This window comes from Ochlerotatus camptorhynchus, unplaced genomic scaffold, assembly GCF_037179485.1.
Source record: "Ochlerotatus camptorhynchus isolate MF236.1 unplaced genomic scaffold, CSIRO-AGI_Acam_v1.1 ptg000132l, whole genome shotgun sequence".
In the NCBI taxonomy this organism is placed as follows: domain Eukaryota; kingdom Metazoa; phylum Arthropoda; class Insecta; order Diptera; family Culicidae; genus Ochlerotatus; species Ochlerotatus camptorhynchus.
The window spans coordinates 426,942-439,249 of NW_027040622.1; the positions used below are offsets into that span (position 1 = coordinate 426,942).

The 12,308-nt window shown below is 40.6% G+C and overlaps 1 non-coding gene across 1 annotated transcript; it reads left to right on the top strand.

Moving 5' to 3' along the window:
• The first annotated feature begins 158 nt into the window (after window positions 1-158).
• Window positions 159-230, top strand: TRNAE-CUC (transfer RNA glutamic acid (anticodon CUC)). The gene has a single exon. It is a non-coding gene; the product is annotated as a tRNA-Glu (tRNA).
• Window positions 231-12,308: the final 12,078 nt, after the last annotated feature.

Sequence of the window (12,308 nt, forward strand, 5' to 3'; positions counted from 1 at the left end):
GCTAAAGAAGCTGTGAATTTAAGGATTGGTATCTCAACAGTGAGCATTTAGCAGGCTGATATGTGATCTTATATGTAAACTAAATAATATTGTGAAAGTTGTAAAATGGCCAATATAGATTATTCGATTGAAGAAAACTTCACCCTCTAATCCACAAGTCCCATATTGTCTAGTGGTTAGGATATCCGGCTCTCACCCGGAAGGCCCGGGTTCGATTCCCGGTATGTGAATATTTTTAATTTTGGACATGACTTTGCTAGGGTAGTGCGCTACTGTGCCTTAACCGTCAATTTTCGTTCCATCAAGTAGAAAACACACTCACTCACTCACCACATCACCACATGTATGGAATTGGATTATGATGAAGATAATAATAGCTATTTTCGCCATTTATGCTGCATTCATGACCTTTTAATGTTATTTTTTTCAGCTATGTTTTTCTATAAGGTGCAAGTTTATCCTTCACATAGGAGCAATTCTCTGCCAAATGAGCAAATGACTTGGCACGAGCCCCTCGGATTTTGAAGAAACTTTCAACATTACGAATGGAAGAATTGAGTTATGTTGAGAGAGAGAGAGAGAGGTTCGACGAATTAACGTTTAAATTTTTATTTACAAAAGTAGAAACGGCTTTTGGAAAAATTCACTCTTGAATTTATTTCGATCCATATTGGTGATTGCTTGACATTAATTATTCGTCATCTTATAAAGATGGTTACTTAGTTTTCTTTTAATGAGCCGATGACCTTAACTTTTAAGCAGTGATAGTGTAATGCTAGTCGCACGAAGCCAAGGTCAGGAGGTATATAGTTATATGAAATCGCGCATTATAACCAATAATTATCAATAATCAAACTGAGCATCGACCAACTTAGCCATAAGTCGACGCTTGCTAGAAATGCATATTGGACTTTGAGTGCTGACTACGAAGAACGCTTTCCAAAGACTTTGCCACTAGGCGATAACATGGAAATATTTGTGGAAATTCTCGTTGCTAAGTCATAACATCCAGAGGACGACGACCGAGGAGCTGAGCCTGCAGAATCGACGTGGCAGCTAACCACGTGGAACCATCGACGACGACGACCAGCTGACCCAGCTATTTTAGGGAATCGATACAATTAAGTTAGGGACCCAAGTGGCAGGGTAGAGTTAGTTCTGACTGCACCTTGTAAGTGCTAACATCTGTAATCGAACAGTGAAAGTGAAGTGAAGAAATGGTTTTTTATTAATACCTAGAAAGGAATGAACATCCATTTGTATATCTCAATATGTAACCGAACTGTTCCCAGTGGCTATATAATAGGTAACAATTCTTTCAGAAGCCGAACACACTTCTCCACTTCCTAGAATTACTGAAGCTGGATGATGGAAGCGGTGATCTACTTCTAACATTGATAACACTGATACTGATCAACCGACCTTCGAGAAGGGCATCACCAACACAATTCCATGTCAGTAAGGTGGTTCTGTAGCCGCAAGGCTACAGCCGTTCGTTTCACAAGCGGATGATCATGGGTTCATTCCCAGAGACCCCTTAGTCAATTTCTCACCGTAAGGGAGAACCTTGCATGAATTTGCATTACCCAATAATTGGTATCCACTATTTGGATGATAAACACAAAAACATTGGAATCCACTATTTGGATGATAAACCACAACAAAACATTGGAATCCACTATTTGGATTGATAAACACAAAACAAAGCTACCCTCCATATCGAGGCAGTTGACAACAACACGTGTCTGATGAGTGCCACTGTGCATTACTAAATGAAATCGGCTCTAATAGCTGGTAACACACCTGCATGGTAATTCGCCTTGTGCGTGCATGGAAAAAACAGTCCCGTCGTCCCAAGGGGGACCCGGGGCATGGAACACACAACCTGTGGTGAACGATGGGGTATAGATCCCCCAACAATTTTTTTTAGTATGATGCAATTCTGCAATCACTTATCATGTCATACTCGAAGACCATAAAACAAAAAACTCGTTAATTGTTGACCCCGTATCGATTGTAACTACAATTTCTCACCCATTACCTACGAGGAGCAATGCGGCCTGTCAGCGGCCCAACCCAAGCCTCCGGCATAACAGGTCACTTCACGGCAAATCGGATGCCCTTCTCCATAAACACCATATACCTAACCAACTATGTACGTACCTGCTGCAGGCCATTTAAGACGGAGCAGAATACAAAATTGGTGGCCCTTTGTCTTGCTTGGATCGATCTGTTACTTTACCACATATTTCCACAATTCATTGGAGGGGCTCAGTCCGAATCCGAGTCCTCTGCAGTCGTTCGAGTTGTGCGCCGGGGTTGCGGCGGTGGCCTTCCACCAGCGACAAACAGGTTGCCTTTCACTTTGCTGGGCCGTTTTTGTATTTTACTATATTTAATTTCATCTGGCTTCATAGGCGTAGCCAGCCAATTTATTTGAAAGTTCAATATTCTTAACAAATGTTCAAGCTTCCATTTTTTGTTGTCTTTATTAGATAGATTTTTAGCCATTGGCTAGTTCATCTCTATAAAATAGAGGGGGTTCTGCCTGCAAATTTTGTTGCGGAGTTGGCTTACAATTCACTTGTACTCAAATAGAAGCAATTAAAACAGATTCCAGTAGAAGACTAACAATACAGGGAACGAAAAAAAAAAACAATCTGGTACATCAAACTTATGTACACTGAGATAATTATCTCTACAAATTTCATAAACTACATCGTATGAACGCATTCAAATACAAGCCTGAATCAATTTCATAATTATTTTATGTTTTCATACTCCATATAGGGAAAATGATGGCTTCGGCATGACAGACTATTTTCGGCAACCCAAATTGAATCGCTAATTTCATTGGATTTTCTTATGAAAACACTTCCCTGAATGCATTCAAACAATTATTTAGGCTTTCAGCTTCAATTTGATTATACGTTTATCACTGAGAAAAAGCAATCTAGCAGGGTTTTCTTGAAATGAAACACACGCACTACAAAATGCTGCTGATTTCAAGTTGCCGATGAAAGCACAGCTGTTTAACACGCAGCTCAAATAGAAAGGTTGCCGAATAAAAAGATGTTGCCCACAATAGTCACTCTCACTAGAGAAGTTTGGAGCTTTGTAAAAGCGTTTCAAAACAGTTTTTGACAATTCTTTCGACTGAAATTGTTATAGCAGATGGCAGAAAAGGATTGTAAACAAACCAATACTGCATATGTGTGCGTTCTTTAGAGAAAAAGGCTATAGAAAGATGGTCGCTGCTTAGGTTGCCGAGAATACGTAAATTCCCCTACCTAGTATTCATAATTTGATACAACAAAGGTATACGAAAAACATCAAAATTTCATAAACACATCGTATGAATTATTTAGGTTCAGCTTACGCCAAAAATTATTTTGGTTCAGCTTACGTCATACGATGATCGTATGAAATTTATTTAGACAGTGCAATCAAAACAACAACAAAACACAAGATGGCGGATCCAGCTTCAAGACGTGGCGCAAGGCTCCGTAAAACTGTAAGTAAATTTAATTCGTATTGTTTCATTGCAGTTTACAACTTTATTTACATTTGTAGACAGTTAAGCAAGCTGCTGCTGCTGCTTCTGCTTTATCGATTTCAACAGCACGTCGGAAGAGACAACCGAATCGGGTAAGTGTCAGATGAATATGTTAGATGAACTGATGAATACGAGATTAATGATGTGCAGAGTTCACACAACAAAATCGACTCGATTTGTGGAGTTTATTACAGTTTTCCTACTCTTCCAGATGAATACGTTTCAAAATTGAGCTCTATATTTGTTGCAGGAGTAATAAGGAAGCATGTTTTGAATAGAACAGGAGTCAATATATTGCTAGAGCAGTTAATGATTCTACTTAAAAAGATTGAAGAGGAAGGTATCATGCTTCAAGTAAATCAGAGCCAGATTTGTCTTTAGTCTTTTCCAAGGGGATAATCTTGGAATTCATGATATATTAATGTTTTCTACCAGTTTTAAGGCAACATATTACTGCCGTTTTTGCAAGAGATTCAAACAACAATTACAAACTGACTGTGGAGAGCATGAGGGTAATTTGCGAACTATTGAAAACTACGAAGAAGACGTTTTAGCAGATAAGATTTAACAACATGCCTTCTTTTCACGTTATGGTCAACCTCACTATAGATGCCATGCATGACCTTTTCAGTAACGGTGTTTGTAAATTTACATTTACCTCTATTCTTAATAATCTGATATAAACAAAACATTGTTTAACGTTGTCCAATCTGAATGCACGAATGGCAATCGTTGCAAATGCGTCTACAGACATTGGCTTACGAAGATTGCAAAACATTGAAGCAGCATATGATAAAAAAAGAAAAGGAAAATCAGTTAAGCTCCGAATGACAGCAGATGAAATGAGAGCGTTTTATCACAATTTTACAATCCTAGTAGGCCCGCATGTTCCAACTGATGATCCTGTTTAGAAATATTGCAATGTGTTGATACGAATGATAGATTTTATTCTATCATTAAGTTTTTCAATCGAAGATTTAAATCAGTTGGAAAAAACTGATTGCTAAGCACCATCGTCTCTATCAAGACTTGTTTCAAGAGCATTTGAAGCCGAAGCAGCATTTCCTTAATCATTACTCAAAAGTTATTAAATCGTGTGGGCCCGTCACTCGTACGATGTGTTTTCGAAATGAAGTGTAGCACCAGAAATTTAAAGAATACTCACATGTTATTTCTTCTAGACTGAATAAAGCATATACCTTATGCATTAAGTCTTGTCTGCAGTTCACGCATGACTTAAATAATAGAAATTTTGAACCTACTCTCGTTAAAGGCAATTTTGTATGCAAAACACTGACCTCTAGACCGTATTATGAGCATGTTGATGGAAATTCACCATTTCACAAGGAGAAGATCGTAGGCTTTGGTCATTCTTGTAAATTCAAAGGAACGCTATTTTGTGGAAAACAATTTGTAGCGCAAACAGATGGACACAGTTTAAAACTATTTGAGATAGAAGAGTGTGTGAATGATGAGAATACTGTTTATATAGTTTGCCGAAAATGGAAAATAAAAGGTTACGTAGAACACTATGTGGTATACGAAGCAATAATAAAGGAGATAAGACAATGTTATTAGTTAGCATAGAAGACTTGGATGGTCTATTATTCAGTTGACATGATGTCAATAACCATTTTGTATTTAGGAATAAGCATACGTTTGTCAAGTAGAGTTAAAAATATTTGTCAAGGAGATAAAATAAGATAAATGTAATAATTAGGGTAAATGACGGCTTCGGCAATACCTTTACATATTATCGTGAGGGGGGTAAACAAAGTCGTTGATTGCTCAAATTTGACCAGTCTATGCTCTGAGACTTGATGTATCATTATGTTAAAAATTGGTGCTCAAGGACTTCATTTACCCCCCTGACGATAATATGTAAAGGTATTGTCAAAACCGTCATTTACCCTATGTGATTAGGTGAATCAGCCAATTCTACTCGTTAGCAAGGTGAGGTAACTAGTGAAGTGATTCTAGTCACCACGTGGAGAACCACGCCACCACGCGATAACTATTTTCACTTCACTCACCACGCACAATAGGTCTCAATATAATAAATATAATAAATAATTGCTTGGTTTAACGGCTTTCTCAGTCTTAATCTTACTCTAAAGACTACGATTTAATCTGCCCGACGCTTCGGTCATAGGTTTTTGTTCATGTTCCATGGCCGAGACGTCGGGCAGATTAAATCGTTGTCGTTAGAGTGAGATTAAGACTTAGAAAGCCGTTAAACTAAGCAAATCACTCAAGTACTAGTCGTCACCATCACTAATATAGTAATTAATCAACTCAAACTATATTTTTAATTCATATCCTATATGAGTTTCATACGAAATGACAAATGCAGTTGTTCGTAATATCCAATGATAGCTATCGTTCGTTTATATTGAGATTCATAGTTATATGCAAGAAAAATCATACGATGGCTGATTGACAAAAAACTGACAGTTCCTCATGGTTCGGTCGTATGAAATTCAACATAAAATCTTGTCGAAAAAATCATACGATGTTTCTATTAAATTCGTTTGATTAATAATCTCATTGTAGGGTTCTGAAAGAGATCGGAGCTCCACCGACCTAAATGTTGTTGTCTAGTCCAGCATCCTTGAGGAAATAAATAACTGTCTCTAAAATAGAAGGTTCGTCGCCCAGTTTGTCCCAGTTTGTTCACATTTCAAGCTTATTGCTTAGCGCATATTAGCTTATTGCGTGCTCTCAACTTAGTGTTCTAAATGCACTTCCACAGTTATTAATTGAGAGCTTTCGATGCCAATACCAATGCATGAATTTGTATATTGTGTGGCAAGCACAATGATACTCTATGCCCAGGGAAGTCGAGAAAACTTCAAACCCGAATGATTCCCTCGACCGGACCGGGAATCGAACCCGCCGCCTCCGGCTTGGTAATACCATGCCTTTACTGACTAGGCTATGAGGCCCCCTTGGATGTGTTCCACCGATGCAGTGGCTCCACAAACGTAGCACATTCTCTTGCACTGCGTCCCACCAAAACTATGTGGGATCCTTGTATGGCCTGCCCTAAGACGAGAAACCACCTTCTGGTCCCGTAGTTTCGACATATCCATCCACTTGCTCGTCGTTCCTTTGATTCTACGGATGAAGAGGGATTGGGATTGGCACCACTCTGCTTCCCAGGCTTCCCCCATTTTACTGACTATCCATCGCTTTATGTCCTCGAGTGGCACTTCGTCGGTGTAACGGGGGCCAGCTGGTCCAGACCCTGCCAGGCTGTCGGCTTCACTATTTCCTGAGATACCCCAGTGCCCAGGGATCCAGGTGAACACCGTGTTCAACGATACCCTGTATCCAGGGGTGAGTTGGGGTCTCAGTTGTAAGGCCGGTCCGAGGGTGTTGTAACGGCAACAAAGATGGCCGCAGCTTCGGCGGAGAAAACCTGCTACTCATCGGTGCTGATATTCCGGCTACTCCAATTCCGACCCCGGCTCGGGAAAGCGATCCGTCCGTGTATATGTGGGCATGGGTTGGGTAGTCCGAACCAAGCAGTTCGGCTACTGTTCTCCTCAGCGCTGCAGAGTTATCTCCAGCTTTGAACCTGCTCTTAATCCAACTTTCGATTTTGGGTGGAGGTATGGGCCAACTTTTGTCTCCGTATCAGTGGACCTTGGCTACTGGCGGGAGCTCTGAATTGGCAGTCATGCGGAGGAATCTGATCCCTTCATCGAGGAGAAATATCCTGTCATTTCCGGAGGTCATTGCTGTAAAGGTATCGGCTTTCGTTGCAATTGCTGCGGTTATACGATAACGGAAAGACAGAATACCCGCTTTGATGCATGCAGAGTTGCGACCTATCACAATCACGATCGTCAAACAGCTGATGGTAGTAACGCTTAGTACATTCCTATCAATGTGCTTGCCGAAGCACTCTCCATGACCATCCATCAAGTTGACGAAAGAAGTAAAAAGCAACTGGTGAATGTCGTCTTCGGTGTTAATCCATCACCGATCTGGTCGTTCCTGACAATCACGACACTCATTTAAGCTCGTTTTAAAGCAATTGCTGCTTTGCTTGCTTATGTGAGTGTGTTGGTAAGTGAGCCCAACAGCTTTCGTTTAATTTTGATAGCTTTGTTTGTAACACACACAGTCACGCGTGCCGAGTCGAACTTGGAATGCGTAGGCATTGTTTTCATTTTCTTCTGTCGTTTCCCTTTTTCTCATCATCGTACTGCAGAAGTCTTCACTGTTTTCGTTATGTTTTACATCATCAGCAGCGAGTGTTACGTTTTGCCTGTGAGCTGCGACCATTACTGGTGATTGTTGTTTGCCATGGCTCTACCTCTCACTGCTTGACAAGACGTTCTGTCAGAGATAGTCGGTTGATGCGTTGACGAGTGTCGAGTGAGTGTCATGATATTTTGCATCTCTGGATGCATGCGGCATCGGTGGGCATTGACGGAAGAAGACCGGAGACAATCCGAACATAGGTGTTGAAAGTTGGTGCTAATATCTGCACGAGCTTTTGGGTAGCGATGCACGTCATCTCAAGATCGTACAGTAGGCGACTATCGATATCGACCCGGAAACAAGTGCCGCGATTGTTTCCACCGGTCTAAGGCGGGAGATGGTGCGGATCAAGTTGATCCTGCTGCGACAGTCGTTCTTGATCGCCTTAAAGTGCTGCTCGAAGTTGAGGGACAGGTCAACAAATACTCCCAAAATACGGACCGTCTTCTACAGTTGTATGGGCTGGCTTTGAACTTTGATAGGTGGCCCGCTGACACGGTGTCTGGATGGACACACGTGTCACCTGATGCTTTTTTTGCCGAAAGCTGGAAACCTACCGCACTGGTCCACCTGGCTACAGCGGAGATGCTGCCTGGGCCTTGATCCTTTTACGTGCTGCTGTTTGGCTGGTAGTTACGTCAGCATACACGAAAATGTAAACATTTTTCGGCAGTTCTCCGAAAACTCCGTTCATGGCCACAAGGAAGGTGATAACTGAACCTTGTGGGACGCCCGTCTCTTCTCTTCTGCGACTCTGAAACAACGATCGGTCAGGAAATGTTTGATGAAGTGGACCATGGGACCACACTGGCTCCAGTTGACAAGCTGCTCTAAGACGAGAGGCGTCCACGTCCTGTTGAAGGCCTTCGATATATCCAGCGAGATGATCTCGGTGTGGAGACCGCTATCGTTGGAACTCTTGAGGACCTCCCCTAATGTTGCGAAATAAGTTGACGTTCCGTAAACTTGACGGACGGCGTGCTGTCGATGGTCTAGCAGGTTTTCGGCTTCAAGGAAATGCTTTAGTCTCCTGTTGACCATTCGCTCCTGGACCTTGGCCATACAGCATGTCAGGGCTATAGACCGGAACTTGCTAACTTCACGGGTTGTTTCATTGGCTTTCGGGATGGGAATGACTAAGTTCCCAGACAACCATTTGTTACGTATATCACAGTTACAATTGAAATATGCAAGCATATATACCATTTGTTTAAATAATCAATAACATTTCACATCTATCGTATAGACCATCAAAGTAAATCGTTTATCCATGTTGCTAAATGTTGCTGCAATACGAGTTGATTCATTGATAAATGCGACTTTTTTTGTCGTCGTTTTTTACTCGTCACTCTATACGACACATATTTGACAAGGCGAAGGAGCTATACTTGTTTACATTTGCGTCGCTTTCAATAGTCTGTATGAATTCGCGTGAAAAGCAGTGCAATTCGCTTTAAAACTCAGCTCCGTGGTAATTTTTCACCCAGAAAAGGTAATACACAATAAAAAAAAGTACATAAAGGTACCATAATATAACATCAAATATATTTTCCAGATGTTTACCGTGGCGCAACAACTGCGAGTATTGGCTGTTCCATCCTCTTGGATTCGGGGCGGCTGCTTGCTTTGGCCAAAACCTCTATCAAACGGTAAAATTGACAAAATGCGTGTAGATGGAAAATACCGGAGTCTTCAAGCAGCAGAAGCAGCCGCTGAAGATCTTTTAAAGCATGAAGTTTCTGACATAGACACTAAACGAAAACTTCTGAAACACAGCAATGTGAAGCAAAAACCACGCAAGGATTACAACCGGGCCATTGAGAGTATGTTGCGCATATAGCAAATTATTTCGTAGCTATAATATCTATTTTTTTAGAAATTGTTTCTTCCAAACAGGCGAAAGTGCAACAAACCGGATCTCATGGAATCACTGGGTCGATTCAGTCTCCCGAAACTCGAAAAACTGCACCAGGGTCATCGTTCCAGACACCAAGTAAGCAATGACAAATCGAATCCTGCAATCTTATACGCCAGCAATCCGTACCGCTATCATCGTCCCTAACATCCAGCACTTCCAGTGCTCTAAGGACTGCACCAGGTGCATCGTTCCAGACTCCGAGTGTACTTCGAAAAGTTGAACTCACCCTAGCACGCCAGGAGATTTTAGCAGAACGAGGACCATCCGAAACTTCCGAAGCACGAGAGATAGCAACAAGCGCGTCATTCCCGGTACCCGGTGTGCAGCAACAAGTTGGATTCGACAAACTGACACATCAGAAGACAACATCACGACAAATAATCCAAACACCAGGCACGTACGACACTCGCGAGACTGATCCAGGTCCTTCGTTCCAAACATTGTGTACCACACCATCCTCGTTTATAGCACCTACAATGACACATCAGGAACCAGCTCCAGAAGTTGTACCAAATCTACAAGAGTACAAAACTGAAAGGATCCCAACAAATGAAATGATGTATGCACCATCTTCTCCGAAAGGTAACAATAATTAATTCAATATCTGATTTTTCTTAAATTTTGTTTTGTTTTCTTTCAAACAGATCCAGCCTTAGGACATCAGTCTACTTATCAGCAACCTATCTTAGTTAATGATGATGGCATAATGTACATCACTCAAACAGACGACTCCGCCAACGCTGGTAAGAAATCGTCTGAAAGCATACCTACATATATGATGTCACTAAGATATTTTCCTATATTTTTAGGCAATCTGTCGCTCCTTCCTTTTGATGATTTCAAATGTGAAGTCGAAGCCCTCAGATTTGAAATGGCTAATTTGAAGACTGAATTCCACAATATGAAGCAGGAATTCAATTCGCCAAGCCGTGACAGATTGATTCGAAAGCAATTTCATTCGATTGGCTGCCATGATGGACACGTCTAATGTGATGCAAACAGGGCAAACCGTCGAGGAGCATGTACCTATCAATGACGCAGATGATTTAACTAAATTTAACATACTATTGGCAAATGAGGATGTACGCAAACAATATGTAAGTTTTTTTTTTAATTAATCGACAAATCTTGACAAACTTTTGTTTCAGATTGCCTACTACACGAAAATTGTTATCCCAGACACGTACATTGGAAGAGGAAATTCGGATTTTTATATAATAGCAGATTGCATATTTACGCGAGCGTTCTGGGACACATTTACCTGGACGGGAATCAATCGTGGCAACAAATACAAAAAGGGGTTTCGCGAATTTGCCAACGTTCTTCAATTACTCCTGGCAATTGTACGTATTGGTGATCCAACGTACACATTACGAAATCTGGAAACATTCTGCAAAACTCGACTCTTCCGTTACTCGAAGGCAAGGTCTATCAGTAAGCAGCTACGGAAATCGGCTTGTCGTCCGAATCGGAAAAAGAAACACGACGGAAATGCGGATATTCCCATTGAAAGCGAGCTTGGAGCAGGTGCTACAGATGATGAGGTCGATGAACCCACAGCCGAAACTTTGGAAAATGCCGATGATGATGCTTCACATGCAGACAGTTCTATTGAGAGAAATGAACGTGAGTCAAACGCTGATGATACAAGAGAAGCTGATGACGTCGATGCAACCATTGATTACTGTGACGACGATGTACCCGAAGTGAGCACGCTGTTCGATTCCGATGATAATGCTTCACCAGATTTTGCCGGATTTGAGGAAAATTAAATTCAATAATTTGGTTTTCATACAAATGCTTTGCTGTATTTCCGAATTCCATGATTCCATGAATTGCAATAAACATTGAAGTTGCGAAAAACATTGTTATTCTGATTCATTGTTTAGGTAAACTACTTCACAGTATGTATTAGAGGAACAAAAACAATTTCATTTTTCCATGGAATAGCAACTAGTTTACACATGATCGAACTGATATCGCACAATTGATTCTTGGATAAATTACTTTTCTCTGCCTTAGCAAAAAAAATATGAATAAAAGAAGATTTGAAAGGTTTAACGAAAAAATCATTTTATGCAGTACATAACTACCTTCAATCACCCAATCCGAATTGTTTTCAATGACATTTTCCATACAAACAATATCAAGGTCTTTAGTTAGAATCCATTTATCTTCAAAGTATGTACTCAAAATGAAGTCCGTTAGGGTGATCTTGATTTAAGATATTGTCTTCTCAACGGAAATAGTAGTTCTTGTATTAGTTGAACATGCATGGCTTATGTTTTTTGAAGTTTCATTATTAACATGTTCGATCAAACGGTTTGCTATTTGATTCAAGGGCAGCGGTCCTGCTTGGATCATTTTTTTAATAGAATGTAAGTAATTTTCGAACGGATAAGCAGTTAGTGTATACAACGGTTCAAACCTTTCTACAACGGTTCAAATCTTTCTACAACGGTTCAAACCCATCTACTACGTGGCAAAGATTATGAACATTGCTTGTAAGGTATTCTACTCCGTACAGATCATTATATTGATTTATGAAATCATTCAACAAAT